Source organism: Opisthocomus hoazin, chromosome 2 (genome assembly GCF_030867145.1).
Source record: "Opisthocomus hoazin isolate bOpiHoa1 chromosome 2, bOpiHoa1.hap1, whole genome shotgun sequence".
Classification (NCBI taxonomy): domain Eukaryota; kingdom Metazoa; phylum Chordata; class Aves; order Opisthocomiformes; family Opisthocomidae; genus Opisthocomus; species Opisthocomus hoazin.
This window is the reverse complement of record NC_134415.1, coordinates 25879875-25892824: the sequence shown is the minus strand read 5'-3', so window position 1 is coordinate 25892824 and position 12950 is coordinate 25879875. Positions and strand designations below refer to the sequence as shown.

The 12950-nt window shown below is 48.7% G+C and overlaps 1 protein-coding gene across 6 annotated transcripts in view; it reads right to left on the bottom strand.

The window, feature by feature from the left end:
- Positions 1–6421, bottom strand: part of TRERF1 (transcriptional regulating factor 1) — a 103473-nt gene extending 97052 nt beyond the window's left edge. For 4 of the 6 annotated variants that reach the window (XM_075412920.1, XM_075412924.1, XM_075412923.1 and 1 more), the window contains exons 1-2: positions 6148–6421; positions 5826–5967 (exon numbers count right to left, since the gene is read on the bottom strand). The gene's annotated coding sequence lies outside the window, so the exon portion shown is untranslated. Of the gene's footprint in view, positions 1–5825; positions 6036–6147 lie in introns of those variants that run through there. The other 2 variants (XM_075412922.1, XM_075412921.1) reach the window with 2 other exon arrangements.
- Positions 6422–12950: the final 6529 nt, after the last annotated feature.

Here is a 12950-nt window from a genome sequence, read left to right as displayed (position 1 = left end):
TATTTCCTGCTCACCAATAAATTGTATTAAATTCTGCACGTAGAGCAGAGCGCTATTTCAACTTATGCAAATCTCTAAGAGCATTCATCTCACTGGGACCCACTTAAGATCATGCTCTTGCAAGAGTGCCCATATGCATTTGTGCCATAGAACAGCAGGGTTTACCCTACTGACTGGTCCAAAACTACATGCCAGGATTGTAGTGTGTGTTCTGTTAAGAAAATGAAAGAATTTACTATTCAGGTCAAGTGTAAAACTAAAACAAAAAAAAAAAGAAAAAAAGAAAAAAAGCCTTATTAATATAGCTGTAATTGGCATAATCTTCCAAGTGTAAATAGAGATCCTTCCAGGAAAAGGCATTTCTAGTTCTGATTTGGCATGTGAAACATGACAATACTGGGAAAAACACTTTTCTGCTAGTCCAACTGGAGCTCAGGCAGGACTCTTATCCACACAGAAGTGTTGCAAAACCCCTCAGTCCCCTAATATGCACTACTTTACCAGCAGAATTTTTGGTTTAAAGGGGAGTATGTATTCAAGGTTGCCTCTAAACACACCAGCATTAGCTATTTTCTTTTTCTCTTAAATATAAAAACTAGCACATAGACTTCCCTCCTATCCTCCCCCACACCCCCCCCAAACACACATACACTAAAAATATATAAATAAAGGAAATGAAACTTCCCCATCAATGAAAATGGGGGGGGGGGAGGAGAGAACAAAGACAAAAATGGGTCTGTACAGCATCTTTTATGGCCAACGAAGAGTCAAATGACTTTTTTTTTTGTTTAAAGACAGGGAACTTCAGCCATTATCAAATTTTAAATTTAACAGCCACTGGCTTCTTAGGGCTGGGTATGTTTTTTCACCGTTCTATGCTGAAGTTATTTAGGATTTGATATTCACTTAAAGAGAAAGTATTTTATATAAACACTAAACCTCAAATGGATCCTGTCCTTTAAGAGCCCTGGTAAGCCTTGTTCTAGCCAAACAGCATGCAGAAAACCCTCTCACCATCAGGGACCTTTACAAAATAATGAATAATGCTGATAATTTAGCATTTAACGTATACCTGTTTTGCTAGGGCAATCCTTCCCCAATCCGCATTTTTGCAGTCTTTACACTCCAGGGGTAGCTGGTGGTTTTAGTACCGGAGTCTGAGCTTTTCCTCATTACTGAACATGAGATTTTTTGGAAAAAAACAAAACAAAACCAAAACAAAAACAAACAAAAAACAAAACCCCACACAAATATCAAAAAAGACCATCTACAACAATGTTTCTTTGCTAGAGATGCAATGAAGTCTAAACATGAAGAGGGAAAAAAAAAAAAACCACAGGCAAAGCAAAACAAAACCTTGCAGCACTGCTCTTCAAGGACATATCACAATGCAGGCTCTATCAAAAATCTTACCATGAGCAGTTGATGAGGGGAGGGAGGGGTAAGACGGCAACCATTTTCTTGCTGGACTAAAAAGACACGAGAAAATTCGTGATAAGGCCCAGGATGGCTGCTTTAGAAAAGTTGAATTGGTGGGGTAGGGAAACTCAGCACTTGTGGCCATGGGCCTGAGAAGTGACCTACACCAGCACAAGCCGAGCAGTGGATGGGAAGCTGAAGATCAGCGATTCAAGTGAAATTCTAACAAAATTTGAACTGTAAATCGGAAAAAGACAAACCAAAAAGAAAATCTGAAAAAAATCAACTACCTTTTGAGCCTGCATCACATCAGCATCTTGGGTCTTTCCAGAGCAAATCATCAGTCAGCTATGAAAACTTAGGTGGGCTGTTTGTGTGAGACACGTTACTCTTTGTTACACAGTAAGCTGAAACCACAAGACTCATTTCACTCAGAACCTCAAAATATACCCAACGCTACGCAACTCCTCCAAAACCCTGCAACAGCCCCATTCTAATATGAAGAGTTTAAAAAAAATATTGCTGTTACAGGGTAATAGGGCATACTTTAAAAGCATGCCCTGTGTTCCCCAAACCATTATCTTCTTGAGAAGAAATTAAAGTAAATTATGTATTTGCCTCCTAGTTTCTGCAGCAGCAGGTTGTAACCTGAGCGCATTTTCCAGTTTTTCCCCCACACAAATCAATGCCTTTTTTCTTACTGCTCCTGTTTTGAGCAGGGCCAGGTGAGCCAGCACCCCACCACCACCATGGAGCAACACAGCCAAGCCAGAAAGAGAGAAAATAAACCGCTGTCAAAAATGCTCTTCCTTCTGCCCACAGAAACCAATATCCAACAAGAACCAGCGTTGATACGACTCACCAACTGTCCACGTTACCTACTTTGTCCTCCTGGCCAGGCTGGACCGCGCACTACCTAGAGACACACGCGCAATGGCAGCAGCAGCAAGGAGATGGTGGTGCAAGAGCCCATTCTCGGCATCTCCAGACCTGAGAGGAAATACTTGCCCAAGCTCTACAAGATAACCTGGCGCATAAACACATGCTGCTCAAAAGAAAATTCAATGGATCTCTTCATCTGTTTCGTTTCAGGCGAAGAGCTGAAGAACAAACCAATACTGACCGAATTGTTGCTACCTCTCTTTGAACCACGCTCAGACCTACTCTTTGAAGGAAGAGCCGCCTTTCTTAAAATACATCTGAATGCGCTATTTTTGTCTTTATCTTAGAAGGCCTGATTTCCCCTCACAGCCCCGCAATTGATTACAATAATAGGTTTCTCACAGCCGGACAAGTTAAGAAGAGGTTTTAGAACTTCATATGCAGCAAAACGAATGGAATTTGCCGCCTCCATTTTTTTAGTTTTGAGCGCAGTCCCCTCGCCCACCATCCTACAAATACTCACACGCGCAGTAACTCTTCTACGCAGCGCCATGGAAGCCAGTGCGACCGCTCGTGCTCCTCACCTTACGTAAATAACCAAGTGCATGGCAGCCGTGCCAGGCAGAATTCCCACATGCACTTCGAGATGCTCCTACCTACATCTTACAGGCTGAGGAGAGGCAAAAAGATCTGTTCATTTTAGGGACAGAAAGAAACGTAATTCTGATCATAATTTTTCATTGGAAGCTACGCAGCCCCCCAGAAAAATGCAAGAGGAGGAAACAAATTGTTTCCATATCAACAATTATTTTGTATCTATCAAACACTGCTTGGCTGTTTTTTTAAAAAAAAAAACATATTTCTAAGGAAGCTGAAATGAAACTGCCTTATCTCACAGGTTATTATGACACATCATAAGGAGACACAACCTTCCAGCACCAGAATCTCATGATGACATTACAGATCCCAGGGCCCCTCTTTAATTTACTACTGTCCCATTACAGAATTGGGAAAGGGAGAGAAAAGCCCTCAGACACTTCGCCGACTAAGTTTTTAGGCGACATATTCCCCACTTGATTAGAACAAATAAAAAAACAAAATAAGATTAAAATATTCACAGCAAAATATTATCTTGCTGCTTTAGGAAACCTACAGTACATTACCAGACCACCCTTCTTACACTTTCCTCATACTCCCTGCTAGATGCCAAGTTACAAGCTCAATTTATCATGGCAAGCCTCACTATATCACTGGCAATATTACAATGGCCAGAAGTAAAGGAGTTATGAGTTTAAAATCTTGGAATTCCTTTTTTCTACCTAGGCTACTTGAGCGCTACCCAAAAGCGAAACAAACCTGAAACAAGGACTCGCTTTGTGGCCATAAACGCGTATCACAGTATTGACAGGTCATCAGCAGTAACGTAAAGGTCCGGTAAACGGAGAAGACATGGAGACTTTTTCAGTCCATCCAAACACAGCAGGAGTCAACGTTAGGTAAAGAGGTTAGTCACGCCGTGGTTTATTTACGCTAACGTTGGTCCATGCGGGAGCAATGTAAACACCGGAGGCAGGATGCCTACCTAGCTACCCCCCGGCCCCATCCCTCTCCCACGGGCAGGGATGCCGACGGCAGGACACACGCTGACAGCAGCGTGATGAAGCTCCGGCCTGATCATTTCACCGAGAGGCCGGCGCTCCAGTCTGCACTCAGGCCAACGTCCACAGTGAAGTGCATTACTTGTATCGGAGCTTTTTCGGCTTTTCAAGATGCGCTGGTTTGGCTACCATGCCGGCAACACCGCTCGGGTCCTCGCTGGAGTCTCCCAGCTTCAGAAACACCAGCTGCTTATCAACAGTAGCAGAACGGATCACAAGAGCGTTTATTTGCGCCAAAACTTTTCAGTAGGGTATATTTAAGCCTTTAATCTTTCCAAAGTATATCAGACTATCGCTTATAAAAGAAAGATGCAGACAACACATTTTCTTCATATGAAAAAATCACTTACCTAAATTATAAACAAATGTATTTATTTATTTTAAGCAAAGCCGCACAGCTTAACTTCCACGCAGCACACGCGTGCACGAAGCAGCACTTTTGTTGTTAAATAGGTGCCTCCGACAAGCCTTAGGAAAAAAGGTAACATACTAACCAGGGCACATCACGCCCCGTCACTCCAGTGGGTGACAAAGTGAAAGGGGTTGTTTCTAGATAGATGCCTCTTGTCAAGGAAATGGCTCCACTCCGACCCAGTAACCTCCGAACAAGACCAGGAGACAGGCGAGCGATCGCGGCCAGCAGCTGCACACACCGCGCGCAGGGACGGCTCCCACACACCGACGTTACGGGGACGGGTCACCCCATCGCCACTCTGTGCCCCGGGCCAGGGCAGGTCCCCGGGGGGGCTCTGCAGGCCGGTGCCCCGGGTGGGACGATGCCCGGGGCTGGACGGGTACCGGCAGCCAGGTGGCCAGGCCCAAGCTGGCCAGGTGAACTCTCCCCCCTTCCCACGAGGTACTTACAGTGAAATTACAGTTGTCAAAGACATAAAAGCTCACCCCCAGTCATTACCTGCTTAAAACATTAATCACGCACTTCAGCACTTTGCAACGTTTGCCGCAAATAGTTTAGTGATGGATCATTGTATTTATTTCGCCGCTATCAAATTGAGCCCGTAAAAACCTACGAAGCTCACCGGTAACTACCCGAACCACGACCAGCGCTGATGCACCGGGGCAGCAAGCACAGCTCAGCTCTCACGGGGCGAAGGCAGCGGCCCTGCCAAGTTCGCACCCCGAGGAGCCTGGCCGGCTGACCGGCCGACGCCAACACCGCTCTGCGAGGACAGCAGAAGGATGAGTAGGCCCTATCCATTTATTAACTGGTTAACTGCCAATTAATTTCACTTGCAAATCACCTCGCCGGTATTTAAACATCTGGCTAAGAGGTTTTGGTCGTTACCTCCCCCCCCCCCCCCCCCCCCGTACTTCGACGGGGCAGAAACCCGAGGCGCCTCCACTCCCCGCCCGCGGAAAACTTGGAGAAAACCCGCGTTTCCCCACAGCAACTTCGCGCCCGGCGGTGCCACCCCCCACCCCTCCCGCTAACGCCGCGGTACCGCGTGGGGTGTCGCGCGCGGGCCGGCCACTCGCCCCGGGGGCCGCCACGGGACAACTTCCGCGGCGCGACCCGCCGGGCCGCCTCCCCGCCCCGCCCGGGACCCGGCCGCTCCGCCGCTCCCCCCCGCCCGGGGCGGGCAGGTACGGGGCAGCGCCCGGCTGCCGCGCCCACCCCCGCCGCCCCCCGCCCGCGCCCGGAGGGGACCGGCGATCGGGGGGGAGGAGGAGGAGGAGGAGGAGGAGGCGGCGGCGGCGGCAGCGGGCAGGGCCTCGCCTCCTCGCCGCTGCAGACCGAAAGTGAACTGCGAACTGCAAACTTTTCGCCCCCCCCCCCTTTTTTTTTTCGCCCCTTCCAGCGCAGCCCCAGCTCGTTGCAAAACCGAAACCGGCGGAGCGTTCGCCTACCTGGCGTGGAGTCTGCAACAAGTGCAGGCGGCGGGGGCCGGGCGCGGGGCTTCACGTCGGCGAGGAGGGAGCAATCGCAATATTAATTTATTACAGAGCCGCCCGGGCTCGGTCCTACTTCACTTACAGTGCGGCGCTCATCCTGTAAACAAATATCGCTCCGCCAGGAAACATACTCCCCCCGGCCCGGCCCGGCCCCGCCGCCAGGCACCCACCCCGCCGCCGGCGCGTGGAGCGGAGCGGGGCGGGGGCCGGGGCTCGCCGCACCCACCCCCACCCCCCCCGCCCCGCGCCGGGGGAGGCTCCGGGCACCGGCACTTACCTCCGGCACGGCCTCCCCCTCCCGCCGCGCTGCCTCTGCCGAGTCCGCGATGCGAAAAAAGAAAAAAAAGGGGAAAAAAAAATCCCGGTGTCAGCAAATCGCTGTCAAATTATTTTCTGGCAGAAGAGAGAGGGGGAGCGAGAACTGGGGGGGAAAGCAGAAGCAGGAGGGGGAGGAGGCTGCGGGAGGCGGCGGGATCCCTCCGCCGCGACGGGTCTGGCCCCGGGTAGCGAAGCAGGAAGTAAGGTGTCGGCGGCGCCGCGGCCGCGGCCGCCCGGCCCCGCGGCGGGGCGAGGGCGAGGGGCGCCCGCCGCCCCCGGGGGCCCGCCGCCGGCCCTGCGCCGCCGCCCGCCTCCCGCTCCGCCGCGGTCTCGCCGCCGGCCCCTCCTCTCAGGGCGGCGAGCGCAGCGCAGGTGCCGGGGCCACCGGCGGCGACCTGTCAGCGGCTCCCGCCGGCGCGGCGCGGCGCGGCCGGGGTCGCGGGTCGGCGGGAGGCGGGCGAGGGGGTAGCGCGGGCTCCCGCCGCCGCCGCCGCTGCATGCCGCAGGGCGGTGGGGCCGGGGCCGGCTCCCGCTCCCGCCCGGGCGGCGGCGCCGGGGGGGTAACAGCGGCGCCGCGGGCCGACACCGCGCCAGCCCTGGGGCTGAGGGACGGGGGGAGGGGTCCCGCCGCCGAGGGGCTGAGGGACGGGGAGAGGGTCCCGCCGCCGAGGGGCTGGGGGGGGTGTCCCGCCGCCGAAGGCGGGAGTGGCTCCTCGCCGCCGTGGAGCTGGGAAGGGAGGTGGCCTCCCCCGCCACCGTGTGGGTGTCCTGCGGGGCCGGGGGGGCTGCGGCCGGGCCTCCCCCAGCCCCGGGGCGCCGGAGGAGGGGGATGGTCGCTGGGGTGAAGGCGGTCTCTGGCCGGGGGTTTCTGCTGCCCTGCGCGGAGGAGGGCTGCCGGGGCTGCCTGCGGCTGCGGGCAGGCTGCTGCGCTTTGGGGTAGTGTGGAAGTTAATTGCCTAATACAGCGAGCCTTGTAGGAACTCGCTCCTGTGGTCGCTGATCTTTGCCGCTGGTAGTCTTAAATTATCGGGGTTTTCATTTTTTTTTTCTTTTTTGTAATTCTGCAGAAATGTTTCGGTGAAATACCTCATCCGTCCTGCCTCCCCTGAGCTTAGAATTTGCATGAGATTGCACCAAAGTGTTCCCTTGCAGAGAAGGATTTTACATCTTGGGGACTGAGATGTGATGCGCAGAGCTTACGCAGTGCTCTGCTTAAGCTCATGGACAAGGACAGACAAGTTACTGTAAGAAACCGTAGCTGGGAAGAGAGAAACTGAAACGGGGGTGGTTATAGGGCCTACTTCTGCCTCCAGAGAGGAGGAAGAAAGGAAAAAAAACCACACACAAAACTCTCAAGGCTTGTAACTGGAACAGAAAAGGGTCTTTGGTGTTAGCGTTTGTGATTCAGCCTTACGTTACAGTGGTTACCAGCTGCCTCATTTTCTTTTTATGGTCATCCTGGTTTCCTGGTTGCACGACACTTCCATTGGGCCACTGCTCTTAATAATTTAACCTTTTATGAAATTGTTTTGATTCCCAGTGTAGATTAGAGCAAGAATGAAAAAGTGCATCACCCATTGGCTATTAAACTCCTTTGTACTATACACAAAGGTTTCAGCTGTTTAAAACGTCAAGAGAGATTCTTTTTTTTTTTTCCCAGCCAGCAAGTCATTTTCTAATTTTATATTTACTTAAATGAAAAATACCATTCAGATATTGTAACTTCTCCGTGCTGAACTATGCAAAATCTATGCTGAGTTTTGGATTCAATGGTTGGCTTGTTTGCTTGCTGGAGTCCAAAGTCGTATAAACTATGTTGAAAATAGAATTAAAACCACAACTCAACATGTGCCTTGCCTCTGTTTGTTTTTTGTGTCTAGTCTGAAACCCAGAATAGCCAATATTACTTGTGATTTCCAAAATGACCTTTTTAAATAAGCAATGAAATTTAACACAGTCCTTCCAGGTTTGTCTCAGCGTCTCGACTTGTTCAACTAATCAATACAAACAAATCTGTATTGAATCAGCTAGGTGTTACATGATTTTCCTGAAACACGCAAGTTTGTGCTATAGCTCTCAAAACAGAAGCAAATGTATATTTAAATTTGAACAAAGAGTCATTATCGAACAGTTTTCTGTAAACTGGACCTGTGTTACTCTGCCACAACAAATTTAGCTACGCAAAACCCTTCTGAATGAAGTAAACTAGTTTATTAGCTCTGGACAACATGTCAAGAAAACTGGGGGAGCTGGCTATAGCTAGACTGCGTTCTTTGTGCTTGTCCTGCAGTTTATGAATTGGTCTCCACCAAAAGCACAAAGCCTTAATTTATGTTCTAAGTTTTCCTGATCCTTCTTCTAATCTTCAAGGATTTGAGTGTCGAGCTTCCTGGTTTTGAATAACAAATCATATTGCTATTTACAGTATTCAACTAGAGAATCATGCTGTGGGCTTGTCGTGATGTTTTTTAACATTTTGGCGGCTATGGCTGGCAAGCTGGTGAGTGCTGGGAGCCCTGAAGCTGGGGTGAGGTCCTGGCCGGCCATGCCACCCGCTTGCTGCGGTCAGAAGAGGGGGAGGCCTTGCTCGCTCTTCCCTGCCCAAGGCCTTGCCCCGCTGAGCTGGTTCAGTTCACCAATGCAGATGACTATTCCCTCTCTTTCTAGGTTAATTTCCTGGCATTTTGGGAGGTCAGACGGGTGTCGGGGCAGCACAAGGGGAGCTGTGGGGATGCGGACAGGAGCCGGGGGGGCCTGGGGAGCCGCTGCTTGCAGCAGGGTGGCTCAGCTGCGCCCTGAAACCTCCCACCACTTGCAAACAACTGAAAAGCAGCAAATGGCTTACGGTAACCGCCATTGCTCTGTTACATTTTTGTTAGAGATTAATGAATTTTAATTTTTTCTAAGTTGGGCTGGTTTAGAAATGAAAGCATTACAGAAGTTCAGAAGTGACAGAGGTCTCTGATCATCCTCCTGGTTCATTACTTTCCGACGCAGGGTTGCTGTGTCATTATCTTCCCAAACGCCTTAGTTTTTATTAGGAGGTTTTGCCTTGATTTTGTGGCTTTCCAAGAAAAACAATGCTGAATAAGACGTAGTAGGTCTGTGGTAGAAGGCAACGTACCTTTGTTCGACACCTGGAGTCGGTAAACTAAAACCCCTTAAGACTCCTTAATGAATCATATTTATGCAAGTATCTTACTGATTAAAGTCACAGCAGCCGAAATACAGAGGTCCATCCAGTTTCTCAGTTTTGGATGCCTGTTTCCAGACTGAATTCTGAATTGCGCATGTTACCTTAAAAAAATAATCATCGGGCCTTAATTATCCAAGTTGGTTGGACAAAACTAATGACAGGCTTAGTTTTGTTTTAATATGAAGCTTTTGAGTCATACAGCATACCGATACAGGATTTAGGAGTAGAAGCAAGTTCGGTCTCAGAATCTAACATCCTACATAATGTAGACTCTAGTATTTGTAATTGAGACTATAACCTGCTTAGTTAAAGTTTACTTTCCAGAAAAAAAGAAAAGTCAATATGGAGATTTCAAGAAATGGCAAATATGCACCCTGCTACCAGTTATTCTGGTGTAATTACTGATCAGCTCATGGTTAAATGTTTGAACTTGATTTTTCATTTCAATTTGGGAGCTTTCCAGCATGACATTGCTGGTTCTTTCCCTGCTAAATGAGTTTGGTATCATCTGAATCCCTTGGATTTAGTCAGTCATTTACCTTTGTCTCTTTACTGTTAGATGAATGAGAAACACTGAGGCCTTACAGGAGTGACACTAGCAGGGTAAGAACAGTGTAAAAAGCCAAATGCGTGTGTTCTGTGATCACGTTCCCTGTGCACCATAAGGGAGTGAATACCTGAACACAAGCAAAATAAACGACCGTTGGCAATGGGCTTGCTCAGAGATCAGCAAGTATATCCTTCCAGTTATCCCTGTGCTCAGGAAAATTTATATCCCTGTGTTGTTTGAAGGCAATGTTTGCAACCCCTCTCTCGCCTTGGTGCTCCTTGTCTCCATGTCCATTCACGTACCATGTTTCTCCCTCTTACCTCCTCTCCCCAGGAAGCTCAGGACACTGGGAGCCTCCAGGATAAAACAGCTTGCGCTCCTTGGCGTCGCTTCTTGCTGCATCCTTGCAAGTTAGGAAAAATGGCCAAGGTTGAAACGGAGATGGATAATTTTCAGTAGCAATACATCAGGACCCCAGTTACTGCGAACTGCTGTGTATTTCCCTTTGGCTGCTTCCGCCACCTGGGTGAGGAGCAGACCTGTGTCAGACAAGCAACGTCCCAGCCTTGCGTCTTGTCCAGCGAAGCGGCCGCTCTGATCCCATACACGAGGTGAAGTCACGGATTTCACCGGCAGCTGAATCTGATCTCAGACCGTGCCGCCGCCATTTGAAAACTAATACTGGAAGTAGACTTTTTTTTCACTCTTCACTTTCAGCCAGATTGGTTTGCTGGTTGCACAGCATAAGGAATGGTGCAGAAAATGTGCTGAGGAGAGGAGAGTATGAAAGTATGCTGCTGCCATTCGAGCTGCTAGTGAAAGCCCTGCCTGGTGGCTGTCTTTCCATGAAGGCGAAAACCAAAGTAAATTGCTATGGCTAAGGTCCTGCTGTCACCCCTGCAAGTTACTACCTCCAGCTGCGTGGTTTTGCCTCCTGTTTGCGCCCAGCGCTGACACTCACCGCTTCCCTGGTGAGCCAGATCACCTCCCAGCGCTGGCAGAAACCCTGTGTAATTTTTCCCCTGAATTGCTTCACCGAGTCAGCCGGGTGAGTAGCAGAAAAGGAGGCAGGGTTGTGTGCCCAAAAGCGGAATCTGCAGCCGCACCAGTTTAAATTGCCTTTAATTGTCATGAAGCCACAGCTGCTATCTCATTTCACAGATAGGATGCTCTTTAAGAAGGTTGGTCCAGGCAGTGGACCGCAAAAAAAAGGAAAAGTGAACCCCCATGGCTGTTTGCCCTGTGGTCAGCTCTGGAAGTCCACAAGCGCTAGTTTTCTCTCGACTTGAACCTTGCCAATTTTTTAATAAAGCTTAGAGCCGCCTGCCTACGAGCCGGTTGCTGAGCTGCCCCTCCGGTGCAGCCTGCGGGAGCTGCCGAGCCCGTGGGCTCCGGCCAGGCGCCGATGGAGCCGGGGTGCTGCTGGATGGGGGCACCTGGCAGCTCATGGCGGGACCCGACCTCGACCTTCCTGCATCTCCCTGCAGCTGGGCGCGCAGGAGAGACAACGCTGCTTTGCAGGGATGCTCTGAAACAAAGCCTGTGAAGTGCTCAGGAATGTTTTGGTGAAGACGTTAGACAGGCTAGTTAGAAACAGTGACAACTCAGAGAATTTTTTCAATGACACTGTTTTGCAACCGTGTGCGAGCCCTAGAGAGGAACGTGAACTAGAGGCATTGGGAGTTTTAAAGGGGACATTCTTGCTTTGTTTGGTTTGCATCAGTTCCCGTTCCTCTTGGAGGAGTCGCTTGTACTGTCGTGCTGTCAGGAATAATCTGTGGGCATGTACATGTGCGCGCAAGAGGTGCACTGACATGGACCATCTTGCAGGATCACTTCCTAGTGAGCAGCGCTCCAGTTTGTGTGGCTTTTTCGCATGCTGGAGAAGAGAAAATGTTTTCTTTTATAAAATACACTGACATATGTATAAATTTACAAATGTGTGTAATATATACATGTTATATAAATTATATTACATCCATTTGTAAATTATGAATGCATAAACATGTAAAACTCATGTATCTTTATAAAACTAACATAAGTGAAAACCTCATTTTTAAATTTTTTTAATAATTTCCAGATTTCAAGTTGATGGCGTGGTTTGAGCTATTCTAAACTTTAAAACCACTTGCTCTGTTACAGCTTTTTGTATAAGTGCATCTGAGAGGGTCTTGCAATCAGGGGCCAGTAACACTGTCCCCATTTTACAGATGGGTAAACTAGGGAACAGAGGTGGTCCAACATCATCCAGGAAAGTAGCTGCAGAGATAAAATATGAAATCAAGTCTCCTAAGTCTTTGCACTTTGTTATGTCTTAAATACAGGCCAGTATTTTTTAAGTAAGTGTTCTGCCCAGCTCGAAATGTTTGGAGCTTTGACTGACATGCAATAGGTTTTATCCTGCTGGCTTCATATGCACTCCTGGTGGCAACAGCTGAAAACTCTCTATGAAGAAACACATTCTAAATGTGCTGCTGTTGTATGACTGGAAAGAAACACACAGTCCTGTTTGCAGACAAAGATTCAATTCAATTACAGTGTTCAATGGAAACTGCCTTTACAGAGACACCGTCAACTTGAAATCCAGCGAAACATAATCACAGATTTAAGGTGATGTCTCCTATGACTTCTATTGAATGTCTCCACCAATCTTTGTGAATTGTTTTTTCTTGGCTTTAAGAATCTTTTATGTGGTAAAATTGACATATACAAAAAGAGGCCTTTAGGATGACTTGTTACACAGTTCTTGTTACAAGTTGTAAGGTGTTTGCTGAACAAGAGAAATGATACTTTTGAGTATGGGACAGAAAAATCAAGCTGATTGTATGCAAAAATTTTCTAAAGATGAAAGGTAAACAGTTACGGAAAAGATATGTGATGAGAGTAGAAGGAAGCTTGGCATCTTAACTTTAAGTTACCGTTAATCTAAATAATTCTCTGTAGCAGAAGGATAATATCTAAATACAGATATGATTAAGTCAGCGTGGCTCCTTACCACAATGTAAAACACGTCCAA